Source organism: Talpa occidentalis, unplaced genomic scaffold, assembly GCF_014898055.3.
Source record: "Talpa occidentalis isolate TD23 unplaced genomic scaffold, MPIMG_talOcc4v2.1 talOcc4.13, whole genome shotgun sequence".
NCBI classification, from domain to species: domain Eukaryota; kingdom Metazoa; phylum Chordata; class Mammalia; order Eulipotyphla; family Talpidae; genus Talpa; species Talpa occidentalis.
The window spans coordinates 26,853,995-26,868,483 of record NW_023601322.1 but is presented as its reverse complement, the minus strand read 5'-3'; positions in this window follow the sequence as shown (position 1 = coordinate 26,868,483).

Sequence of the window (14,489 nt, the reverse complement as noted above, 5' to 3'; positions counted from 1 at the left end):
ATTTACGCATGCAGGAGCTGTGGTGTAGGCCAGACATGCAGGAAAGGTGAGAGGATTCACCAGAGACGGAGTGGGGAGCAGAACAGGCAGATTTACTGAAATACACTGCTGAGGGCAGCAGTGGGCAAGACAGGAGAGGTCTGCTGCTCCATGTGGGTAGCTCCCTGGGTGGGGATTGAACTGTGTTGCAGTGGCAGCCGATAGCTTCATAGTGCTGAGATTTAACTCCTTGCACCACCAGGGAGGCCCTGTATCGCCCAATTCTTACCCATATTCACTAATCGTCATCAGACAAGGGGATTTGGAGCCATTGTCTGTTTTATATATTTATTTAATAATTATTTTAATTTATTAATGATAATAACAGCTATAATAGCTTTCGTGATTATTGCCAGAGACTGAGTTATACCCTAGACAGACTACTTTACTTGATCGTTTTTAAAACCCTAACATTTCTATTCCAACTTTAGCATTGAGGAAAGTGAGGTTCAGAGGATTATGTAAGTTGCCCCCAATTACTCAGCTAGCACCTGGTATTTTCTCTATAGTCATGATGAATATCCAATGTTGAGGACATAATTTCCCAATAATTTTATACATAACTGTCATGTCAGTGTTGTAGATGAGTGAGTGAACTGGATTTAAAGGAGATAAGTGACTTTCCCCGGCCTTGTAGTTGGCAAAGGTGAGGCTGAGAAATGAGACCAAAATTTCCGGGTTCCTGAGTTAAGGCATGTTTTCTTCCTATCCCCAAACAGATGTCTCCCTAAGTCCTGAACTTAATAATTCATTGTCTAAGTCCCAAATGAAATTTCAGGGAGCATTTGATCAGATGCTTCTTTGTGTTAGAACCTGCTGCTTCCTCCATAATTGTCAAGTAGTTCTCAATCTAAGCAGTGAAAGTAACCTCTCAATATGCGCTGTTTTCCATCTGCAGATCAGAGGATGAAGCTTGGTTGGTTCAAACTTACTGCTAAATCTGGAAATACTGAAGATCATCAACACTTCAACCTGCTCATATGATAAATAGGTAAACAATGGAGAGCAACGTTTGAAATGCATGTTCTCTCTCTCTACCCTGAAACTGTCTCGCTAACAAATGTCGCTGGAGGTCTGAATGGCGTTCGGGATGGCTCTTTGCCTGCTGGCAGAAATACTCATCAGGGCAAACTCCAAAAAGAGGTTATTTCACCTAAAGCTTGTCGACTTCTATTAGATCACCCTGGGCATTAATTTCAATTTTCATGTTTCTGTACTATAAAAAAAAAAAAAAAAAGGCAAAAAACTTTCTAAGTGCCAAAGCTTGGCTGCCAACTGTTGGGGAAAAAAATTTGATTTCTATTGAATACTGCACTTTGGAATGAAAGAAAACATTGTCTAAATGAAGCTGAGGCTTTCAGTCACCTATGCCTATATTACTGTGAAATCAATTATGTGGGCTCTTTCGAAAGTTACTGATTGTAGCAAATTGAATGGCCTTCATTTCAGCATAATTTGGAGAGGTTGATGTAATCAGAGACCTTACATCACGGTGAGATACAAGATTCGTGATATTCAGATGGGAAAAAAGCTACAGTGGTTAAGCTTGTTCCGTACCTTCCGCTTACGGGCTGTAACGCTTTCATAAGTACAAATGAAATTGTTTTGATGAAGGTGGTGATGGTTCTGAAGGGATGTGTGAAGGGGTAAGGGAGTGGAAATCAGGTTGCTGGAAATCACACTATTGTCCTCATATGCAAGGAGGCTCAGAATCTAATCCTAGGCCTAATTGGCTGCAAATGAAACACTTTAATATCAAATCTTGAGTTATGCCCCAGAGCTGAGGTTCAATCTTAGCTGTGAGGAGAGGTGAAATGCTTTATTTTTCTTGCTGTGAATGTTTGTTCCACTTCATTCTTCTGGAAGTCTAGAGGCCCACATAATTGTTCTTCAAATTACAAATTGATTCTGACCATCCCTAAGACAATTTTTGGCTTAAGAAAATTTGTGGCAGGTTTGGTTTTATTACATTTGCCCAAATGAAGAGAATTGTATGCACTGATAGGTGGAACGCAGCGTATTTCCCATCAAGTATTCCCCACTTCGTTAAAGGCATTTTTGACTCCTAAGTTAATATAGTTTGTTCCACATCAATGACAAACTTATCATAGTCTATCAAAGGTCTATGAATTATGTAAAATAAATTATTTGACTTTTGGGAGATACATTGATGCTAAACAGTAATCTACTTCTTACTAGGTGTTTGGGCTATATTCTACCTGTGACTAGAGTGATTTTGGAAAGACAGATGGCAGGACTACCGTCTTTGTACACAGAATTCTTTTCATTTGTTCTTTCTCCACCAATTTCAAAAAGGCCCCCTCAAAAACAAACTGAAAAATGAGTGACCATTTTCTCTTGACACTGGAGATAGCTCCCTCATTTAGACCTGACTTGACCAGAATTGAAAGACCATGATGAGTAAGAGGACAGGACCTGGATTCAATTTCAAACCCTTTGCCTTGAATCCATGGCTTACTGGACAGAACTGTATTCAGTGCTTTCTCTTGAAAATAGGGATCTACTTTGTATGTTAACTAAAGGATTAAATTACAAAATGCATGTATGTCAGTGGACATATGGAAATAAGTATCAGTTATTATTTGAGATTATTTTGCAATCAGCTTAGGGAAGAAAACCAAACACATACAAGTATTGAAGAAGAAAAGCTAGACTCCATGCTTGGAGTTTGTGGGAAAGACAATACATGTATAAAAAGGTAGTCAGGTAGAGTTTTGAATGTTTAACAAAGAAGGGTTTAGGCATGAGTTGAACATTAAGGCATATCATGAAGAGACATGAAGACAGTAAAACATCCCTAGAATGGATAAAATACAGGTAAACTGCATGATGAGAGTGGTGATAATGTATCTTAATCTTACATCATTGTTAAAATTCAACCTGAAGCAACTTATGTCTTGTATTGAAACACAACTTAATACATCCTAGCTCTTTTTATCCCCTTGATCTAAATACCTTTCTTAACACACACAATTTCTTATAATTTAATATATAAAGTGTTTGAGCAGATGTTTTCATGTAAATCCAAAGTCAACCATTCTGTTTTTCTAATTTGCTTCATAGGGACTGTGTTTCATTATTGGATTTGTAAATATAAATATTGGCTGCCTTTATTCTACCCCAAGATATACCAAATGCCTGTTCATGTTCAAAAATAAATACTGTCTGTCCATGTAATCAAAATCTATTTCACTTGAAATGCCCTCCAAATGTCCTGTTCCACTCAGACCACATCATGTGCTCTAGCAGTTCAGTTACAAGGATTCACTCCTGAATTGTCAGGGTTTTTTCCTAACTTAATTTTGTAAAGATCTAAGAAAGAAACTAAGGTAATTGAAGAAACATTGTTTCTAAAAATAATGCTATTTAAAAAAAAAAAAAACAACTAAAACTCTCTGGTCATAGAATAAATCACCTCAAAAATGACCTGCTAGTGAAGACTTGTAAAAAGAAATGGGGTGACCTATTTGTTCTTTCCAGGTGGCTGAAAAGAAATGTGATTAGACTAAGGTTTGGATTCCAAGGTTCTTACTGCTTTCCAGATATCCTCGCCAGCCTCTCATTAGCCCTCTTACTGACTTTCAAATTTCAGTTTCCTCATCTTTAACATAGAGATAGTAAAATCAACCTCATTGTTTTGTGTGAGGATTAAATTGCATTGTATTTTAACAACACTTGGTTAAGCATCTGAAATCTATTGTAAATCCCCACTCCTCAAGTCACCAGGTCATCACTTGTTAATTTCGTTGAAAAGATAATCACTCCCAATAATTGTCAAGGTGCAGTTAAATGTTAACACCTCCAGGATTTTTTACCTGATTTCCTCAATCAAAATTATTGCTTTCTAAAACAAATACATAATTTATTTTCACATTTCTATTAATATTTAGCACTATGTAAACACAATTTAATTTCCTCTACAATGCCGTGAACTTCTTCAGAGTGAAGGTCAGAGTGTAATTCACCTGGATATCCTCAGGAAATGAATGTGGTAACAACAATAACACAATTTTATTGGGAACTATTAAATGTCAGGTGCTCACTCCTTGACTCCTTTACTCTTTTTAATAATCTTATGTCAAGGGCAGTAGTAGTATTTCTCCTTTATAAAAAAATAAAGACACAAAACCCTGATGTTTAGGAGGGTTCAGCAACTAGTTGAAATGACACAGCTACTAAGAATTTAAGCTTCATTTTAAAACACAAACAACTGCCCCCAGAGCTCATCTCTTAACTTTTGTATTGTGAATGTGGTAGTCTTGACCTGAATTTAGATTGTGTTAGCATTGATTCATGTTGACATTTCTTTTTTTTTTTTTTAAATACCCACCTAATATCTGTTCAGTTATGAGCCTGACCTTGTGCCAAACACTTGGCATGGATGATGTCATTTAATTTTCATTAAAAACTAACAAGGAGGCTATTGTATCTGCATTTTTCAAATAAACAGGTTCAGAGAAGTTGAACATGCTCAAAACCAGACTGAGAAGTCGGGAACTGAGGTTCCAATCTAACATGTCTGATCATAAATACAGTTTTGTTGTTTTCAGAAATAGTTGCGTTTGCATTTAAGTTGAATAGTTAGAACTAAAGGAGCCATGAGCTCAAAGGGCCTCCATTTCTACGGTAACAAACTTGTTTATCTTAGTTACTCAGTGGACATCGTACTAGATAGAAGTTGCCTTAAGATGTTCTTATTTTGGGGTTAGTAACATAAGAGTTAACCAGAATGGTATGGTGACAACTGGGAAGGAGCAGCCCCAGACATTACCTCTGGAAAGGTCTAGTGGTGGAGACAGACTTTATTGTAGGAGGTAGGCAGGAAGCAGATTGGTCACTCAGTCCAGAAAGAAGAGCTTTAGTCACAGTGTGTCCAAACAGCAGTCACCATCAGGCACACTATACAAGGAGAAAGGGGAACAGCTTAACAGACTGATAAAACATGAAAATATTTCAGAAATAGAACCTTATGCAGAAATTCAGTAAGATAATATTTGATATTTAGTTGTAGGGCTTTAGGTCTCTCAGAGGAACTTATTAGAGGAAGGTGCTTTTCTGTTCCTAGAAGAGCTATGTGTCAAAATAGGAACAAAGGTTGAGAGTATCAGGTAAGGATCCCACAACCACAAAAGAGGAAGAAGTTCCTTATTGTATCTCAGGATCAAGAGGATGTCTGTGTGCTAGAAAAAGTTACAAGGTCAGAGACAAACTAGAACCATGGTTGACATCATGCTGAGCCAATGGAAATAACTTCATTAAAGCCAAGCTTTGTTGGACTGAAGTTTTGTTATGTCTCTGTAACTGTACCTTTTGACAGAGAAAAACTAAACAGATACTAAGAACATATTTTATAGAGAACTAATACATTTATTGAATCCTATTGAGATTAAAACAATATTAAAATTTAACATAGACATCTAAAAGAGTTTTCTAACGAGCTCATCAATAAGATTTTATCTCTGATAAAGCAAAAGACAGCAACTACAGAAATAATGACAGCGTTTTTACTACTCCTTTGTCAAACGTCAGCATTTCTCAAAATCACCCAGAGAGTTTGCTCCAGCACAGGTTTCCAAGGCCCATCTTCAGAGTCTGATTGAGTCTGGCCTTGATGAGTCCTGATAATTTGCTTAATTTCTAGGTGATATGGTGACCACAATTTTAGAATCTCATAATTAGAATAAAACTTCTAAGTATCCCTAATAAATATTGATCAAAAGTTACCAGTACTGAATGAGGAATAGGAGGCACTACAGAGAAAAAAAAAAAAAAAACTTGTCTAAAGATGAGATTTATTCATGAATTTGAGATTTATAACTGGATTTATGAAATTTCAGATTCTGTCACATTATTATAAATTGAATTTCCATGAAATTAATCTCCTCCCAAATATGTCTGATTTTCTAATATTCCAATTATGGATCTGAATTTACCTTAAATTTTAAATAATATCTTTTATATGAAGATATATATATCTATACCTAATTGTATATGTATATTTACATATATATGTATACGTGTGTCTGTGCATGTGTGAGTATAAAACATGGTGTTGAACACAGGTATTAAGAAGATAATGTGGGAAACTAAATCTCCACCAGGATTAAGGTAAGTCACAACTCATCCTTTTCTGTAATGGCGAGTTGAGGAGCAGGTGTCTGGCATTAATTCACACAGCCTCGTTCTCTTAATGGGAGTCCTGTGACTTCCTTCCCAAGTACCACTTTGAACATTCATCCCAAGATATGAATTAATACAATGTAGTTGCTGCACTGCAGAGTCTTACTGCTTAATTAATGTGATCATAATGACAGTGGGGGACTCTAAATTTTCTATGTCACTTCATGTCCTATAAAGTTTCAATAGAGTAATGAGCATCATAAGAAGATGAGTCATTAGTATGTGAGTGTTTAAGTGGGAGGCTCAGGAGATTGTGTCCACCTTAGAGCGAGGTTATGCAAAGATACTGTCTTAGAAATACAGAGGATGTGCACCAAATTTTAATATGTATTTTTTTATTTATTTTTATGTTTTGCAAAAAGAACTGGGGAATGGGCCAGAGGTATGGGGCATGAAAGGATTCACCAGAGACAGAGTAGTGGGGCAGAATGGGGAATTTACTGAAACACACAGCTGAGGGGAGCAGCAGATGAGACAGGAGAGGTCTGCTGCATCATGTAGGTCAGCTCCCTACCTGGGCATCAAACTCAGACCATAGAGGTGATAGTGCTGATACAACCTGCAGGCCATAGGGAGGCCCCAAACTTTAATATTTATAGATGAGCATATTCAGAGCTAAATTCTGAAAATTAATATATTATTCACTTGTACCATGTCTACATTGTATCTCAAAGAGAAGCAATGGGTTAACTTGGTATAACATTGACTATCAGTTTTCCCTTTCAACAGGTGGTTAGAAACCCTCCCTCTATAAAAGAGCTTGCCTTACAGCATTTTAGATGTGATGATGAGGGTGGATATAATTCAAATAAATATGTCACATATTTCCACAATTCCAGCATTTCTTCTCAGATCTTAGATTTACAGTACTTTTTCTATCTTTATGTATTTATCATTTGTAACATTTGATATTATCGACTGTCTCTTTTCTTTCTTAAATTTTTCTTCTCACTTGTCTGTAATATCATTAAAGTATTCTTGTCCTTCTGACGCTACCTTTATCTTTTTACTATTCCTCACTAATATAACTCTGCAATAGAAGCAGATCTCTGGGTTATGATCTTCATCTCCTCTTTGCCTTTTCTCAACTGTTTCACTGTATTATCTCATGTATATCCACAACTTAAACTATCACATTCAAGAAGAGGGGATCCAAGTGAGAATAATGGGGTGCAGAGTGGAGTATGTGACATGAAAAATGCCACCGTAGGGCCATGCTACACTTAAGAAAAACTACCCCGGAGTGGAATTGCTGGATCATATGGAAGCTCTATGTTCAGTAGGTCAAGAAATCTCCACACCGCTCTCCATAGTGGTTGGACCAGTTTGCACTCCCACCAGCAATGCAGGAGAGTTCCTTTTTCTCCACAACCTCGCCAACATTTGTTGTTGATAGTTTTTTTAATATGTGCCATTCTCACTGGTGTAAATGGTATTTATCTAAAGGGCACAGAAACATCAATTCCAAAGAGCACCTGCACCCCTATATTTACAGTAGCACTATTTACAATAGCTAAGCTTTGGAAACAACCCAAATGCCCAAAAATAGATGACTGGATCAAGAAGATGTGGTACATATACACCATGGGATATTACTCAGCATTCAAAAAAGATAAACACATGCAATTTGCAACAACATGGATGGCGCTGGAAGGGATCATGCTCAGCAAAATAAGCCAGAAAGAAAAAGAAAAATACCAGATGGTCTCACTCATAGCAGGAATCTACAAAACTTAAATAAGAGACCAAAGAATAACTATAAGAAAGTAAAAATCAAAATCAACAAATAACTATGAACCAGAGACACTCTATGGGAGGTGGGGGTCAGGGAAACGAGGGATTGGGGTCAAAATAAGGGGGTTGCAATTGTATGGGGAATATAAAAATAAAATTTAAATTAAAAAAAAAAAAGAAAAACAACCTCTGTGCTAATATTTAATAAGAAAAAAAGAGATTTTTTTAAAATTAAACCAATAAAAATAAGCCAAAAAAATACATTATTTCATGATGCCTTATAGCATGCTCAGTCACATAAGGTTTTATGGGTTGGAGGTACTGAAGCTATTTTGAAGGACATCACTTTGATGCCTACATTAAAATTAATTATGTGTAATTTTTGGTGAAGGAATATTGTTTTTCTGAATTCTTATCCTATCTGTGGTGTAGAATAGTATGTGTGTATTATATTTCCAAGTTCAGTCTGGTTGTGAGGAAAGCAGGACACTCATTTTCTCCAATATAGACATTTAACCTTACTGAATATAGTGGATTGACATGAAAAATGACATTATCAGGTTCTTAAGTTTTTGAGGCTAAAGAGTTTTATATATAATTCATATTGCCTTCTAATATTCTAAAAACAAAATATTAATTTTTATAATAAATACATTGTTATTCATCTATGGTTATGGTTTTGATACCATGAGTTATAGAAACTATGAGTATTATATCTAGACAAACTTTTTTTTTAAGAAGCCAGTTGCAGAGTACATCATCCTTAATAGTTAGAACCAAAGATTCTTTAGTCTTCCATATGTGTCTCAAATATCAGGAATGGAGGAGTACATATAAATCTAAAATAACACGATTTATAACAGCAAGTCAAGGAAGGCCTGAGTTTTACAAAAGTATAGTAAACAGAAAGTAAATATAAAATAAAATAGGAAGATGTTTTAAAAGGTAGTGCAATGACAAAATAAACCTAAACTCTTACATATGTGATGACAGGTCAAGAGAAAATAAAACAGGCAAGATCAACTAAAATTGGAATAAGGATATTTGATTGTTCCAGAAAAGTCTTTTCCTAATATTTTTCATATTTCTTATGGGGTAGCAACTAACCCTAGTAGAAGTAACTGATCCTTAGCTATCATGTGACATGCAATAGACAAAGAGAATGAGAGCATCATGGAATACTAGACCAGAAGACCTCCTAATCACCAATTTAAATTATGTTCACCTTGTACATGGAGAACCTCAGGGTCAAAGAAAACACATGATTAGAAAAACACAAAATTTTGAAGTCACACATGGAACAAGACCAAATGCCTTAACTTCCAGACCAATTACCTAAATTGTCTCCTAAGTTTAACTGTGATAATAACCAAAGAACGGTTATTAAATGTGCATATATGTATAAACCCTCTTTAGGAAGTTTATGCTATTTAGCCTTTTTAAGGCCTTGCTTGTACAGAGGACATTAAATTATAGTCCTTAGATATACAAGAACAGGAACAATATTATGAGGTCATAGTCCGCATTTGCTTACTCATTTCTGCCTCATGATCCACTTAACCTAACTTTGATCCCATGCCCAATATATTATTTATTTCTAAAGGTTCTTTCTGTTTCCTGCACAAGGATACCATTGAAATCTTGGACCCAAATTAAAATGAATGGTCATTTGATGAGGTATTCACCTTGGAAAGAAATTTTGTTCTGGACTACAGTGAATTAAAATCAGCACTTAAACTACTGACAATCAATAACAGTTTGGTCACTTAAATCCCTGTCCAATGTATTTCTTTTTGCAGTAGAAGATTTAACTCAAAGATGGAGTATGTGTTATTTAATAGAGTAATGTACAATTTCAAAAATTGCCATTTCTATTATTCCTTGCAGCTCTCTAAAGCCATTTAAAATCCCATGCATTTCTGTGCAACTATTCTCAAACCAAACACTAATCTGTAGGCCATCTCTGAAGCTGTTTTCTAATCTCGCAAGTCACTTTTAGTAGTGTCCAAAGTGTCCCAAGTGGATTCCTTATGTTGTAACTGAATTCATATATTAAATACACTTTGCAAGAATATTTCTTGCAATATTAGGAAAATAAAAATTTCACAGGATGAAGATTATGTGCTAATGTCCTGCATCCCCTGTGAGATGCTGCATTGTGTACATTATCTCAATCCCAGGCGTTAATCATTGTTGAAGGTCCTGAGGCTTAAACCAAGTAGGATCGGTGACCTCTTGGAAGATTCCTTAGAAACATAAATCTATCAAAAAATTCATCTAATGGAAACTCTTCAGAAGTCTGAACTGATTAGCTGATCCAGTAGGAAAGCTCTGGCTTCCAGTAAAGAGATGGCCCAGAATTTAAGGGCTTAAATGCTGAAGCCATAGACGCCTATAACAGGAAGTATAAAGAAGAAAAGAAAAGGAAAAAATAAAAAAAAACAAAGAAAAGTAATGTCATCAAAAACTTTTGTTGGCTTTGGGATATAAGTGCTGTGTTCTGAAGATTTCTCTAGGCTCTTGTGATGTAAGGTGGAGAGAGGTGGGTCCCTTTTTATTATGGAAAGAGGTCAAGTCTGGACATCTTAGGCTTCTGTGAGTTTCTCTTCTCCCCAGCAATGTGCATCAAAACATTCCAGGTGGTTTCTAGCCTGGCTGAGACCATAGTCTCAGTGTTCATCGGTAGTGCTAAAAACAAGACTACAACTGGAGAGAGAGTAGCAAGACTAAAAGAAGCAGCAACCTTGCTCAAGGGAAGTTGTGCAAGGCCTGAAAGAGTGATTATAAACAGATGAGATGCCACTAACAGAATCCTAGGTGAACTCTAGACATATTTGCAGGGGACTTCAATTTAAATTAGATAGATCCTAGCCAGAGCAATAAGACAAGAGAAAGACATCCAAGGAATCCAAATAGGAAAAGAAGAAGTCAAACTATCTCTATTTGCAGATGATATGATAATATACATAGAGAACCCCAAAATCTCCACAGAAAAACTAATTCAACTCATCAATCAATTCAGTAAAGTGGCAGGATACAAAATCAACACGCAAAAGTCAGTAGCCTTCCTATACACAAACAATAAATCTGAAGAAGAAGAAATCAAAAAAACCACCCCTTTTATTATCGAAACAAAAAAAATCAAATATTTGGGAATAAATCTAACAAAAGAGGTAAAGGACCTATACAAAGAAAACTATAAAACACTGTTAAAAGAAATAGAAGAAGACACAAAGAAATGGAAAGACATCCCCTGCTCATGGATTGGAAGAATAAACATTATTAAAATGGCCATCCTACCAAAAGCAATATACAGATTCAATGCTATTCCAATCAAAATCTCAATGGCATTCTTCAAAGAAATAGAACAATTATTGATGAAATTCATATGGAATCACCAAAAACCCCGAATAGCCAAAGCTCTACTGAAAAAAAAAGAAGGAAATGGAGGCATCACACTCCCAGACTTCAAACTATACTACAAAGCCATAATCATCAAAACTGCATGGTATTGGAACAAGAACAGACATACAGACCAATGGAATCAAATAGAAAATCCAGAAATAAACCCACAGATTTATGGTCAACTAATCTTTGACAAAGGAGCAAAGACTATGCATTGGAGCAAAGAAAGTTTGTTCAATAAATGGTGCTGGGAAAACTGGGTCGCTACATGCAAAAGAATGAAGCTTGACCACTACCTCACACCATACACAAAAATCAACTCAAAATGGATTAAAGAACTAGACATAAGACCTGAAACCATAAAATACATAGAAGGAAATATAGGCGAAACACTACGGGATTTGCACATCAAAGACATCTTTACAGACACATCACCCAAAGCAGTGATAGTGAAGAGAAAGATAAACAGTTGGGACTACATCAAATTAAAGAGCTTCTGCACAGCAAAAGAGACAATAACAAAAACAAAGAGAAACCCCACCAACTGGGAGAACATTTTTGCACCCAACACTAATGATAAAGGACTGATCACAAAAATCTGCAAAGAGCTGATGAGACTCAGCAACAACAAAGAAAATAATCCAGTCAAAAAATGGGCAGAAGAGCTAAAAAGAAACTTCTCTGAAGAGGAAATGCAAATGGCCAACAGACATATGAAAAAATGTTCAACATCACTTGTAATCAGGGAAATGCAAATCAAAACTACCATGAGATACCATCTCACACCAGTGAGAATGGCACATATTAAAAAAACTAGCAACAACAAATGTTGGCGAGGATGTGGAGAAAAAGGAACTCTTGTGCACTGTTGGTGGGAGTGCAAACTGGTCCAACCACTATGGAGAGCTGTGTGGAGATTTCTGGACCTACTAAACATAGAGCTTCCATATGATCCAGCAATTCCACTCCTAGGTATTTACCCAAAGGACACAGAAACATCAATTCCAAAGAGCACCTGCACTCCTATGTTTATAGCAGCACTGTTTACAATAGCTAAGCTTTGGAAACAACCCAAATGCCCAAAAATAGATGACTGGATCAAGAAGATGTGGTACATATATACCATGGAATATTACTCAGCATTCAAAAAAGATAAACACATGCAATTTGCAGCAACATGGATGGCACTGGAAGGGATCATGCTCAGCGAAATAAGCCAAAAAGAAAAAGAAAAATACCGGATGGTCTCACTCATAGCAGGAATCTAGAAAACTTAAATAAGGGACCAGGAAAATGAATATAAGAAAGTGAAAATCAAAATCAACAAAAAACTATGAACCAGAGACACTTTTTGGGGGGTGGGGGGCGGGAGGGGAAGGATTGGGTTCAGAATGGGGCGTTTGCAATTGTATGGGGGAATATAAAAATAAAATTTAATATTTAAAAAAAAAAAATAAATAAATTAGATAGAGCACAGAAACCCACTATATAGATATCATGTTGTTAATAAGAACGCTCTTGTTCTCACAGATAGGCCTATAGAAACTTCAGTTGACATTCTTATAAGCTTTGTCTTCCACTATTCTCTGCACAGTCACAGGGATTTATACAACATGTAGTATTGGCTTCAATTCTTTTAATCAAAATCTAAGATCATTTTATGTCTCTGAAAGACAAAGACAATATTGTGAAGTGAATGATTTATTGATGATCAGAGTCCTCTGATATTTGTTTTCTGAATTTGCATATCACTTATCACCAGTACCATTTATTTAGTGAACTTCATAATATACTTATTTATGACATCATTTATATTATTGACCTGATTGCTTAAACTTGCAAAGATGTCTTTCAGGTCTCATAACAGTAGGATCTATCTTCTTTACTAGACTGCAAGGTAGTTGGGACTTGTCTTTAATTAGCTTAGAGTATTTTCTACTATGCTGTACCAATGGTAGATACCCAAAAGCACTTGAATGAATGCATGGATGAAATATTTTATCTTTCATCACTAATGCTATGATGGTCCGTGGAAAGACATGCCTAGTTGCTGTTACATGGTCTGGTTTGTCTGCTCCAGCTATATTGTAGCCAATAATAAATAAGTGATGGAATTTTTTTTTTCTCTCACTAAGGTGCAGGGATAGCCTGGCACATCTTCTCATTTGTAAGAATTGTATTTGAAAAAAGTGCAGAGAGGTTAAAAAAAAATAGACAAAAATCTGCTGATAAATTTAAAATTTTTCACTAAAAACACAGCGGTAAAACAGCTGAAGCTCAAATGTAGGGAATCATGTCTCCTGAAAATAAATATCCCCCAAGCTCATAAACACCAAGGCTAGTGGTCAGGAATGAACAGATGTTTATTGCCTCATGCACCCTCTGCTACTCTGGGATAATCTCTTAAATATCCCAAATCCAGTTTGAATTTAAATTAGATTCATATTTTCTTTCACGATTATTCCATTAAAAATATCATATGATTAGCCAATTAAATGAAGGAAAAAAATCAGTAGGAGAGCAATCCCCTTTAATATTTTCAATTAAGATGTAGTGTGGCCAATAAAAACGGCTTACATTTTCATTTTATGGGTACCTATGGAGAGCATTATGACACAAATGACTCAGAAGAAGGTAATCGTTTCAAAATATATTGTAGTGGAAGACTGTAAACAGTGCAGTGTGTTAGCTTACAGGGGATGTGATGAAAATATAAAGTTTTTTTCAAAGGGGATTCATGTTTATTTTATAGTCTTTTAGGGTGCTTGTGCCTGCCAATTTACAGCACATATTTCTAAAATGCCATGGACTGTTCTCTCCTAGGGAAGGGTAGGAAGGTGAGGATATACCCATTAGGGGATAATATGTTTTTAAGGAGAAGAGAGTCATGTAGCAACTCCATCCTGTCTGCTGCCTAGATTTGAAATGGAACTTCACCAGGGCACTGTATAAAACCTTATTTTCTTATAGTACCATTAGGGAAAAGCAGCAAGATGGGCTACCTGATGTCAACAGCAGAAAGGAATGTGGAAAATTTCTAACACACCAACATGACATTACAGTTCTTGAGATCTCTGGCCACTGAAATTTGGACTGAATTATTTCATTTT